The 11,208-nt window shown below is 37.8% G+C and overlaps 1 pseudogene; it reads left to right on the top strand.

Annotated features, from left to right (window-relative positions):
- The first annotated feature begins 4,510 nt into the window (after window positions 1-4,510).
- LOC110693924 lies at window positions 4,511-10,724 on the top strand (annotated as a pseudogene).
- Window positions 10,725-11,208: the final 484 nt, after the last annotated feature.

Here is an 11,208-nt window from a genome sequence, read left to right as displayed (position 1 = left end):
CCCGAAAGGAGGGGGCCTTTAGACCCTTTTTTCTCATCTTGCAAGTCTTGAGGAGGCAAGGCTGTTGTCCAGCTACTAATACTGACCCCAGATGGGGCATCGGGACAACTTTACTTGCACGTAGGAAGTCCATACCGAGTACAAGGTTAAAGTCATCCATGGTGGCTACAGTGAAATCCAGGTTTCCGCTCCAGTCCCCAGCTTTGTTGGGATGTTCCTTGCAACCCCATGAACTGGCTTGGCGGCTGAGTTAACAGCTTTCATACTACCCCCTTCTTGAATCGGCTTCAGCCCCAATCTTCGAGCTTCTCCTTGGGATATGAAGTTATGGGTGGCCTCGGTGTCAATCATCGCATTGCCCCTCCTCCCATTCACCAACACTTCTACATACATCAACTCAGTGTTTTTGGACCTCTCCTCGGGCTCTTCCTTTCCCATGGCGTACAACATGTGCACCGCGCCCAGCCTTGAGGGCTCTTCCTCATCAGGTTCTACTTCGCATGCTTCTTCGGTCTGTTTTGACTCCACCGTCATCGCCGATAACTTCTTTTGGAGACTATAGATTTCTCCCTTATGACGGCATTCGAACCACTTGTGAGGGCCCCGATAGAGGATGCATGTTAGGGGTCTGTTCCCCGTTGAGAAGGTTGATGTGCTTCCCTTACTTGATGAAGAGGAAGCTCCACTCCTTCTAGAGTCGTCCCCCACAATCTTGTTGTACCTACTCCCAACATTGTTTAAGCTAACTTGGGAGGCGGGGTGTTGGCTTCTAGGAGTGCTTGTTGCTTGTCCATTGTTCCCCTTCTTCTGATTAGGGCCCTTATCGGGTGAGTAATCCATTAACTTCTCAGCTGCTGCTATAGCACCGGCTAGAGTGTCTATCTTTTGGCGCCAAATCTCACGTTGCGCCCAATCCTTCAAACCTCGCACAAAGTTGAACAACCGATCCTTCTCTGACATATCTTGGATCTCTAACATGCACGCACAATATTCCTTCACATATTCTCGAATGGAAGTCTTGTGGTGTAGGGTGGTTAACTTTGTGCGAGCCACGAACTCGGTGTTATCCGGGCAGAACTGGTTCTTGATCTCCTTCTTGAGATCCTCCCAACTATCAAGCGTGATTCGTTTTGCTTGAATGTCGGCATATTTGGTGCGCCACCACAACTTCGCGTCCTCCACTAAATACATGGTGGCAGTATCCACCTTGAAGGGATCCTCTATTTGACAAATCCGGAAGTATTGTTCCATGTCAAAGATGAAGTTATCGACTTGCTTCAAATCTCTTGCCCCATCAAAGGTTTGGGGCTTGGGCGGCTTTATCTTTGCACCCCACTGCCCCCAAAGCCTTGAGGAGCATGCATAGTGGCACACTTGTCGAGTGCCTCATCAGCTAGTGCCTGGACACAATTCAGTTGCTCCAACAGTCCATCTACTGTGGAACGTAGAATGCTGATTTCATTATCCTGCTTAATCACAATATCTTCGAGCTTGGGCACCCTTTCCTCTAGGAAGACCCATTGTTAGGACTTGCCCTCAAGCCAGGCCAGCCGTTGTTCGAAGGTGTATTCGAGATTATCTTCCATCACTGGCGTGCTACTTGAACACGAGTTTAGGCAACGATGCAGTGTTGGCTCTGATACCAACTGTCACGGTCCGAGTGGTTTGACACCGGATCGTGCGGCGCACTCTTATCTTTTAGAAACAAGAACGCAAGTCTAGAGTGAGAGAGGTTCGTGGGCACACAGCAACACGGACCAAAGGTATCTCAATGAGGCAATTGTTAGTAACGAGTGCAGAGTCGGGGCTTGTGACGGCCGATACTTCGAAGCGGGCACAAGCGGAACCGACAAGGATGTAGGCGTCTTTGAGAGTCTCTTGGTTTGGTGGGGAGCTTTAAAACAAGGCAAGCACAATATCTATAAAGGCTTAAATCAACACACTAGTCTTAAAGCAAGACAACCCGAATAGGAGCTTTTTCATTCATTCAACCATCGCTCCATATAGAGCTTTATATTGCTTACATGGAGAAATACTAGTGAATACTGAAATGACAGTAACACAATAATCTCCTCTAGCGCCTAAACTACTTACACGAATACATTGAAAGTTTAACATAAGTTAAATAAAGACATAAGAAAGCAAAATACATGATGAAAGAGGTTGGATCCTAACACTTAGCCTATGTAGGAATTGAACCTACATCTTTTGTGCAAATGCACGCTGCTCTACCGTTTGAGCTAATAGGCTCGAAACAATACATCGTATAATGGAGAAGGGTTCATAATTTTATAATGCAAATTATTTAAAAGTATTCTACACTACAGTAATTATCATGAAACACTACACATAAATAGGCCATCAAATAATAAGAAGATATCATACTGAAGAATAAGAGCACAACAGACAAGATATAGCTCTCAAATAACAGGAAAAAAAAAATAATAATAAAACTTGCAGAAGATCAACTGATCAAGTGACCATTGTAGCCAAATGTGACAGGAAGTCTAAACCCAAGCGACGCCTATTAGTATTAATTAATGTGGACACTACCACTGTCCACTGAAGTCTAAATTCTAATTAGTACCAGTTATGAAGTGTAATGCTACTTAGTTAGGTACCAAGTTACCAACTACGCACTAGTATCATTTGAGGTTGTTTGTATCCAGAATTGACGTTAGCCATTAGGTACCGACTACGCACTAATTTATACCATTTGATGTTGTTTTCATCCAAAATTGACGCAAGCCATTAATGATCTAGCCAACTTCCAAGAAGAGTAATCGGGGATTAAATATTTACATTGCTTAGCTTAACTTCCAATACTTTTTGTATGATTGTCAGACCGTATTATACAAGAATGCCCGAATCAACCATAAAACCCTAGTTCTACAATCGGCAGCACTCAGCTGTCAGCACACAACAATTAAATTGCTGCCTACAAATCTACAATAATCTCCATTAAGAAATCAATACATAACACCCATTACGGAGTATAATTTAAAGATACCACTAAATACCAAAAAATTGAAACTTTAGTAAATTACCCTTCAAATTTCATCCCAAAACAAATTGAACATGAATCTATAATCACAAATTGAAAGTTTCCCAGATATAACAAAAATAATTTCAACTGTAGAGAAGAGAAGAAAATTGGGGTTACCATCAAGAATTTGTTCGTCATGCCCAATTAGTTAAGATTTCTCAATAACATCCAAGCATTTGCACCAAAAAGTACAGAGTATCACCCATTTTTCACATTATTGTTGTAATAAAGAATTTTTTTTTTGGAAGAGAAAATACTTTCCTGTTTGGCAGGAGGTTACTAGTTATTGTATCAAATGTGCGCTGATACCTCAACCTAACTGTTTTTGTTCTATTGCGGGTTAGACAGTTGAAGAGAAAAGGTAAGGGATCTTCACTCTAATTACCATAGGTCGGAGGACCTTGTGAGTAGTGAGCACAAGGTTACCAACTTGGTACGGGTTGTACTACAGTAGTTTTTAGTGGTTTGTATTTCGTATGACTACTAGTTGGTTGAATACTCATATGCTTGTAGTTGGGGATTCAATTCTCATTATTTAGGTCACTCTAATGAAATGGATCTCTTTATCCTTTCTTCCACTCTCACGGGGGAGTTTGGTATAAACATCGTAAATGACATGAAAATGATTCAAATAAATAGGGAAAGTGTAATGATAAACGTTACTTTTACTATATGTTTGATATCCTAGTGGAATGTAAACAATTTGAGTAGATTGTGATTGAGTAAGGAAACGTACGTTGTTTTCACTAGTTTGTCAAGGGTAACAAATTGAGGGATTTTGTTATCCTCCGAAAACGGTATTTGTTACTTTTTAACCCATACAACTAGTCTTAAATTACAAGTCTTACCCTCTTAGCCATTTATTTATTGCGTTTTTCTACCCAACTAAATTATAGTTAACTTATATAAGATGATTAGTGTTTAATTGTATTATTTATTTCCATTATGTAATGATCATAAGACAATTTAACCACTCAAATTTGAATGTCTTTAAATCATAACATATCATATATTGAATAAGGTTCTCAATACAAATCTTTTTTCAAGTTATGAAATTTCAAGATGATTATCAAGATACTAAGAAAAAATAGTCGAACATGATTAGCAAACTAAACAAGTACAAACTAGCAACCCGGGGCCATCGCTTGGGCCACACACTAGTTTATTATGAATTGTAGTTATTCGACAACCTTAAGATAAAGTAATCATCATTTCATTGGAATATTCATTGTAATGATTATTTCATTGAAATAACAAGATCAAGATTGGAGCCTAGATCAAATTCCTAACCTCTCTTATTCAATCAAGTTGATGAAATGTTGAATACATGCTTGATGATTTTTTCATCGAAAATACATCCAAATAAAAAGGCAACAAACTTCCAAAACATTAGAAAAATGTTCCAAAAAGGTACGTGAGCCATGACGCTATATATATTTGTCATACACCACAACACCCCCACAAATTATTCGTCCCAAAATTCTACTACATCACGTTTCTCCCACCTAGGCATTTCATCAAACAGTTTGTGTGCAACAGTCACTGAAGTAGTACTATATATAGTATTAATACCAAATCATGTTGACTCAATACTCCCATTATTTTCTCGCTATTATTGCAGCAATCATTCACTTAATTGTAATTTGTTGCATTCAAATTCTTGTTTCTGTAACAAATTCATCAAAATCTGGGTTTTTTTTTTTACCCTCATGTCATCAAGATGCCATCTTTCATATGGGTTTCCTTCTTAAGGTAAGTTTGTCTAATTTGGATTCAGGGTTTCTGGTTTTTTCTCTGTTTTTTCATTGGATTTATTTTCTTAGATACCCAATTATTTTATTTAAAAACCTATAAATAGTGCTGACAATGCTAATTTTTTTTTGCAGGAGATAAGACAACTTTTGGTGCCAACAGAAATGAGATAATTTTGGCCTTCATTGACTTGCTGTTAGTACTATTACTTTCTTATCCTTTTAATGTGTTTTGTCAATTGTGAGATAATGCACCCGAAAACACAATGTGCATAACGCGCCTAGTTAATGTTCTTTTCATTATACATGCATATTCTTTCATTAGCTCTGTTATTACTATATGTTCTTTTGTTTTGAACTCCATACGAGATATTCATTTATGAATGAAGATCAAACATGGTCTTGTATTTTGAACTATATGTTCTTTTCGATCAATCAATCAAAGCCTTAATCTCATAAGTGGGGTCGGCTATATATTCTTTTACTTAGAAATATTACTTTCTTCTCGTCAATTGTTAAAAATTGGACCCAAGAGCACAATGTGCACCGGTTAATGTTATTTTTATTATACGTGCATGTTATTTCATCGTACTTTAGCTTTATTGTTACGAAATGTTTTTATATTTTGGACTATGAACGAGGTATTCATATATTAATGAAGATCAACCATGCTCTAATATTCTGAACTATGGGTTCTTTTATTTGAGATGTACTTGATTTAGGGGGCATGATGGAAATCTAAATTTTGGTATTTTGTTTGTTTGTCATACCAGAAAATAGTGTTTTTTTTTTTTTTTTTTTAGTTCGTGTTCTTTGTACTATTGAAGATTTTAGGTTGGTTAGACAATGAGTTTTAATAGATGATTCTATATCTGTAGGTTAATTCAGAGACTCTAGAGAGAAAGAAAAGCTACATAATGATGATGGAGGGTCTCTGGAATTCATATTGTGGGCAATCTAATTGTTCAATTATCGATATAGAGCCTTGCACTCGGGTGCCATTTGCGTTTGTGATACATCCTTCTTCATGTGTTAATCATGCCTTCATCATTTGCCTTGATATACTACTACTGGCAGCGCTCTTAGTTAACGTGATTTATAAAATTTCCTCCAAGAGAATCGAGCTATCGGCTCGTTATAAACGCTTCTTAAACTTGCAGATAGCATCAGCTGTTTTTAATGGCTCTTTGGGACTACTTTACATAGGTTTAGGAACTTGGATTCTGGTGGAGAAGTTGAGAAATGGTCATTCTGCTTTACCAATTCATTGGTGGGCCTTGTATTTTTTCCAAGGGTTTACGTGGGCGTTGGTGGGATTAACAGCTAGCCTTGGAGGAGAGTACTTCCCAAGAGCCCCTTTGCGAATCTTGTCCATTTTTGCATTTCTCTCTGCTGGGATTTTATGCTTCTTAGCTATTTTTGCTGCCATAGTTGACAATGAAACAACAGTCAAAGTAGCCTTGGATATACTGTCTTTCCTAGGAGCAACTTTACTGTTATTATGTACTTACAAGGGGTACATAAATGAAGAAGATGGGGAGAGTAATGGAAGTACCCTTTACACTCCTCTTAATGGTGAAGCTAATGGCAGCTGTAAATTTGATTCAGCAGTCCAAGTCTCTCCATTTGCCGAAGCTGGGTTGTTTAGTAGGTTCACATTCTGGTGGTTAAATCCTTTGATGAAGTTGGGTAAGTTGAAGACTCTTCAGGATGATGATATCCCCAGATTACGGGATGCAGATAGAGCTGAATTTTGTTACTTGCAGTTCATGAACCAGTTGAGTAAACAGAAACAGGATAAACCTTCTTCACATTCCTCAATTTTGTGGACTATTGTAGCATGCCATTGGAATGATATACTTCTTTCTGGGTTCTTTGCTGTTTTGAAGATACTTACCCTGTCAGCTGGACCTCTTCTGCTGAATGCTTTCATTGAGGTTGCAGAGGGCAAAGAGGCTTTCAAACATGAAGGTTATCTTTTGGCCCTTGCACTCTTCTTTTCAAAGACCTTAGAATCTCTGTCACAGAGACAATGGTACTTCCGAAGCAGATTAATTGGCCTGAAAGTGAGGTCTTTGCTTACTGCCGCGATTTACAAGAAGCAGCTACGATTGTCAAATGCTGCCAGGATGACACACTCTGCTGGTGAGATAATGAATTATGTCACTGTTGATGCCTATAGGATTGGCGAGTTTCCTTTTTGGGCTCACCAGACTTGGACTACAAGCCTTCAGCTTTGCATTGCATTATTTATTCTGGTGCATTCGGTGGGATTTGCAACACTTGCAGCACTTGCCGTGATAATTTTAACTGTTCTTTGCAACAGCCCCCTTGCAAAATTACAACATAAATTCCAAAGTAAGCTTATGGTTGCACAGGATGCTAGGCTGAAGGCTTACTCTGAAGCTCTTGTGAATATGAAGGTGCTTAAACTGTATGCATGGGAGACACACTTCAAGAATGTAATTGAGGGCTTGAGGAAAGTGGAAGTTAAATGGTTATCAGCAGTACAATTGCGTAGGTCATACAATGGTTTTTTATTTTGGTCATCTCCCGTTTTGGTCTCTGCTGCTACATTTGGGGCTTGTTATGTTCTCAAAATTCCTTTGCATGCTAGCAATGTTTTCACTTTTGTGGCAACACTGCGTCTAGTGCAAGAACCTATCAGATCTATCCCTGATGTCATCAGTGTGGTGATTCAAGCAAGGGTTGCATTTACACGTATCGTGGAGTTTCTTCTGGAACCAGAGCTTTTGACTCAGAATTTCAAAAAGAAGAGCGGCATGGGAAACTTAGAGCATGCCATCAAGTTGAGGTCCGCAAATCTTTCCTGGGAAAAAACTCATCAAAACCAACACTAAGGAACATAAATTTAGCTGTTCGACCTGGTGAAAAGGTTGCAATATGTGGAGAAGTTGGCTCAGGAAAATCAACATTACTAGCTGCAATTCTTGGAGAAGTACCGTATATAGAGGGAACTGTAAGCCTCCTCAAGCATTTCTCATATATCTTATATTGATGTGCATTGTTGAAGTTTGCATATTTAAAAGCCCATATTTGTAGGCATTTGCGAATTCTTAACTTATCAGTGGTAGTTACTTATCTAGAAGACTGCAGTAATGTTACATAATATAATTTTTGATGTCTCTCATGATAGCAGTTTTGGGGTTATCTAAATTCAGAGGCTGTTAATAAAACTGTTTTTCACGCAGGTTGCAGTTTATGGTAAGATTGCTTATGTGTCCCAGACAGCTTGGATCCAAACAGGGACAATACGTGAAAATATTCTTTTTGGGTCTTCTATGGATGAGCTAAGGTACCAAGAAACACTTCGCAGGTGTTCATTGATGAAGGATCTTGACCTTCTCCCTTTCGGTGATCTGACAGAAATAGGGGAAAGAGGAGTTAATCTAAGTGGTGGTCAGAAGCAACGAATACAACTTGCCCGTGCATTATACCAAGATGCTGACATATATCTTTTAGACGATCCGTTCAGTGCTGTTGATGCACATACTGCAACTACCCTCTTCAGAGTAACTCTTTGATCCTATCTATGCATTTCTATATTTCTTCATTCACAATTTATAGTAACATTTGGTACTTGAAATTGTCGCAGGAATATATTATGGAAGGTCTTTCTGCGAAGACTGTCTTACTAGTGACACATCAAGTTGATTTTCTACCTGCATTTCATCGTTGTTTGGTGAGTTAGCCATCACTTTTCCTGGTGTTCTTACAGCCTTCATCTAGGGAGATTACTGGAGCTTTCATTGAGCTAACAAGCTAAGGGATTTCTTGCTTATGCAAAACAATTGTAGATGTTTGCGTTTATATGCTTACATGCTAGTATTTACTCAGTCTCAAAATAGTTTCACAATCTACATAGATTTTGCTATAAAGTTCAAGTAGTTTTATCTTTCTTTTGATATGCCTATGCATAATGTTAATGTTAATTCAAACAATACTATCTTAATTACATTGAGCTCAAGGCTCAAGAAGACATTAGTCTCTGACCTACTCTCTGTTATATTTATGGAGTCAAAGAGTTATAGTCTTCAGAGAAGGCTACCCTGATCTTTTGTCCACCTTGCCTACTTGAATAAGATGGAGTGAAAGAGTGCTATCAATTATTGACCATACAAACTATATTCTAATCTTGCTAGACTATCTTTGAATCGTACATACTAGTAAGTAGCATATGGTTGTGGCATTGCTGATCATTTACCAACTAGAAACTACTACTACCTCCGTTAATTTTTAGTTGCAACAAAAGAATTTTTTATATCTTACAAATAATACCCGTTTGTTGCAACTAAAAATTAAAGGAGGTAGTACTTTATTTTCACTTAGATTAGGGTTTGTACATTAGGTCCCCCTTACTCTGCTAAGGATAGTAACCTTGTCAGCTAGATAATGTTGATTGTTGAAGACATTATTCAAATGGTGCCAGTCTGTATGCATTGTACTTCAGAGCTATTATTTTATTTGATGTTACATAGCTAACATTTTTATGACTATCTTTTTTTTTTTTTGATGGAAACTTTTTTATGACTATCATATAAATGAATGATTTGACCCAAACTTCAAAATGTCCAATTTTGGAGTTACTACTACTAGGCATGATAATTCTCCCTTGTATCATGAGTCCTTGTTTTATTATGAGGACTTACAAAGGGTTTTCGTGGTCTTTGGTCCTTAAAGTTTGTTTTCACTCTGTCATTTCATGAAAACTTAGTTATTGCTTGGTAAATAATTTCCTTAATTGCAGCTGATGTCAGATGGGGAAATTCTTCAATTAGGCTTTTACCATGAGTTGTTAGCTTTGAGTCAAGAATTTTTGGACCTTGTAAATGCACACAAAGAAACTGCTGGAACTGAAAAACTACCTGAGGCTGGAGCATCTGGTAAACACAATAATCCTGCAATGGAGATCAAGAGAACCATCGTTGAGAAGCAATATGAAGCATCAGAAGGTGATCAGTTAATTAAGCGAGAAGAAAGAGAAGAGGGTGACACTGGTCTTAAGCCATACTTTACCTACCTAAATCAGAACAAAGGCTACATTTACCTTTCTATAGCTATTATTTGCCACCTCACCTTTATTACAGGCCAGATACTTCAGAACACTTGGATGGCCTCTAGTGTTGATAATCCTCATGTCAGCACGTTGAAGTTGATTGTGGTTTACCTTATCATTGGAGTGTGGAGGGAATGATTCTATGATATTATACCAAAACGAGCTAGTCAACTATTATACTAAAACATTTTGACGTCAGTTGTGGAGGATGGATCAAATTGGAGCATGGGTCAGCGACAACTATTTTGTCTAGGACGTGCTTTACTGAGAAGAAGCAGGGTATTGGTGCTTGATGAAGCAACTGCATCAATAGATAATGCAACCGACACGATTCTGCAAAGAACAATACGAACAGAATTTGCAGACTGTACTGTGATCACAGTAGCCCACAGGATACCAACCGTGATGGATTGCACAAAAGTCCTTGCCATTAGTGATGGTAATTTTCTTTTTAACATTTCCAATATTTTCGTGGTCATTTCTAAATCAACAAGATGCAAGAGTTCCATAACTCTGAATATTACTCTGAATGATATTCTAGATTAACATAATGAAGGCAAGTCCAAAGAAATTGAATGAATTCTAATTATAGAATGTGATGTTATGTTGTTGCAGGGAAATTGGTGGAATACGACGACCCTATAAAGTTAATGAAGAAGGAAGATTCATTATTTGCTCAGCTTGTGAAGGAATATTGGTCTCATTTTCAATCTGCAGAACAGGCACATTGAACAAAAGACAGCAGCAATTCCTTTCTAAATATATATATGTCACAATTATTACAAACATCAATTAAAATTTTGTTAATCTTGTACATATTGCAGCAATGTAGCTGACTCATTCAAATGCACATTTTGACCGGAAAAAGACATGCACTTCCAACCGCTGACTCATTCAAATGCACATTTGCCTTGCATTTGGGTTTCATCTGAGTAAAACAGTAAACTTCATGTTTTTGTGACTCAGGTCACACTATTCACAAGCCAAAATGGAAGAACTTTCTTTGTCTTTCTATTTGACTTTTTACGATCTTTGAGATGCGTGTTAAAACGCATATATCTTCATTTTTATAACCGTAAAAATTATAAAAATTTGATTTTAATAAAAATATACAATTAGGCGAATTCAACAAGATCCTTCGCGAATCCAAGGAGATCCCTCAAGTGACAAGACTATATTATGGAGTATTTCTTATAGGTTATGGGAATTTATGGTCAATATTTTTAAAATTGACCTATATATTGGTTATGGAGCAAAAAAATAGGGATAGAGAGGGTAACAAGTAGCAACTTTAACACTTCATTTATTAACTCCGTATCTTTTTTTGTCGTATT

This window comes from Chenopodium quinoa, unplaced genomic scaffold (genome assembly GCF_001683475.1).
Source record: "Chenopodium quinoa cultivar QQ74 unplaced genomic scaffold, ASM168347v1, whole genome shotgun sequence".
NCBI lineage: Eukaryota > Viridiplantae > Streptophyta > Magnoliopsida > Caryophyllales > Amaranthaceae > Chenopodium > Chenopodium quinoa.
Note: the sequence above shows the minus strand (reverse complement) of the source record. Positions and strands in the feature narration are given on the sequence as shown.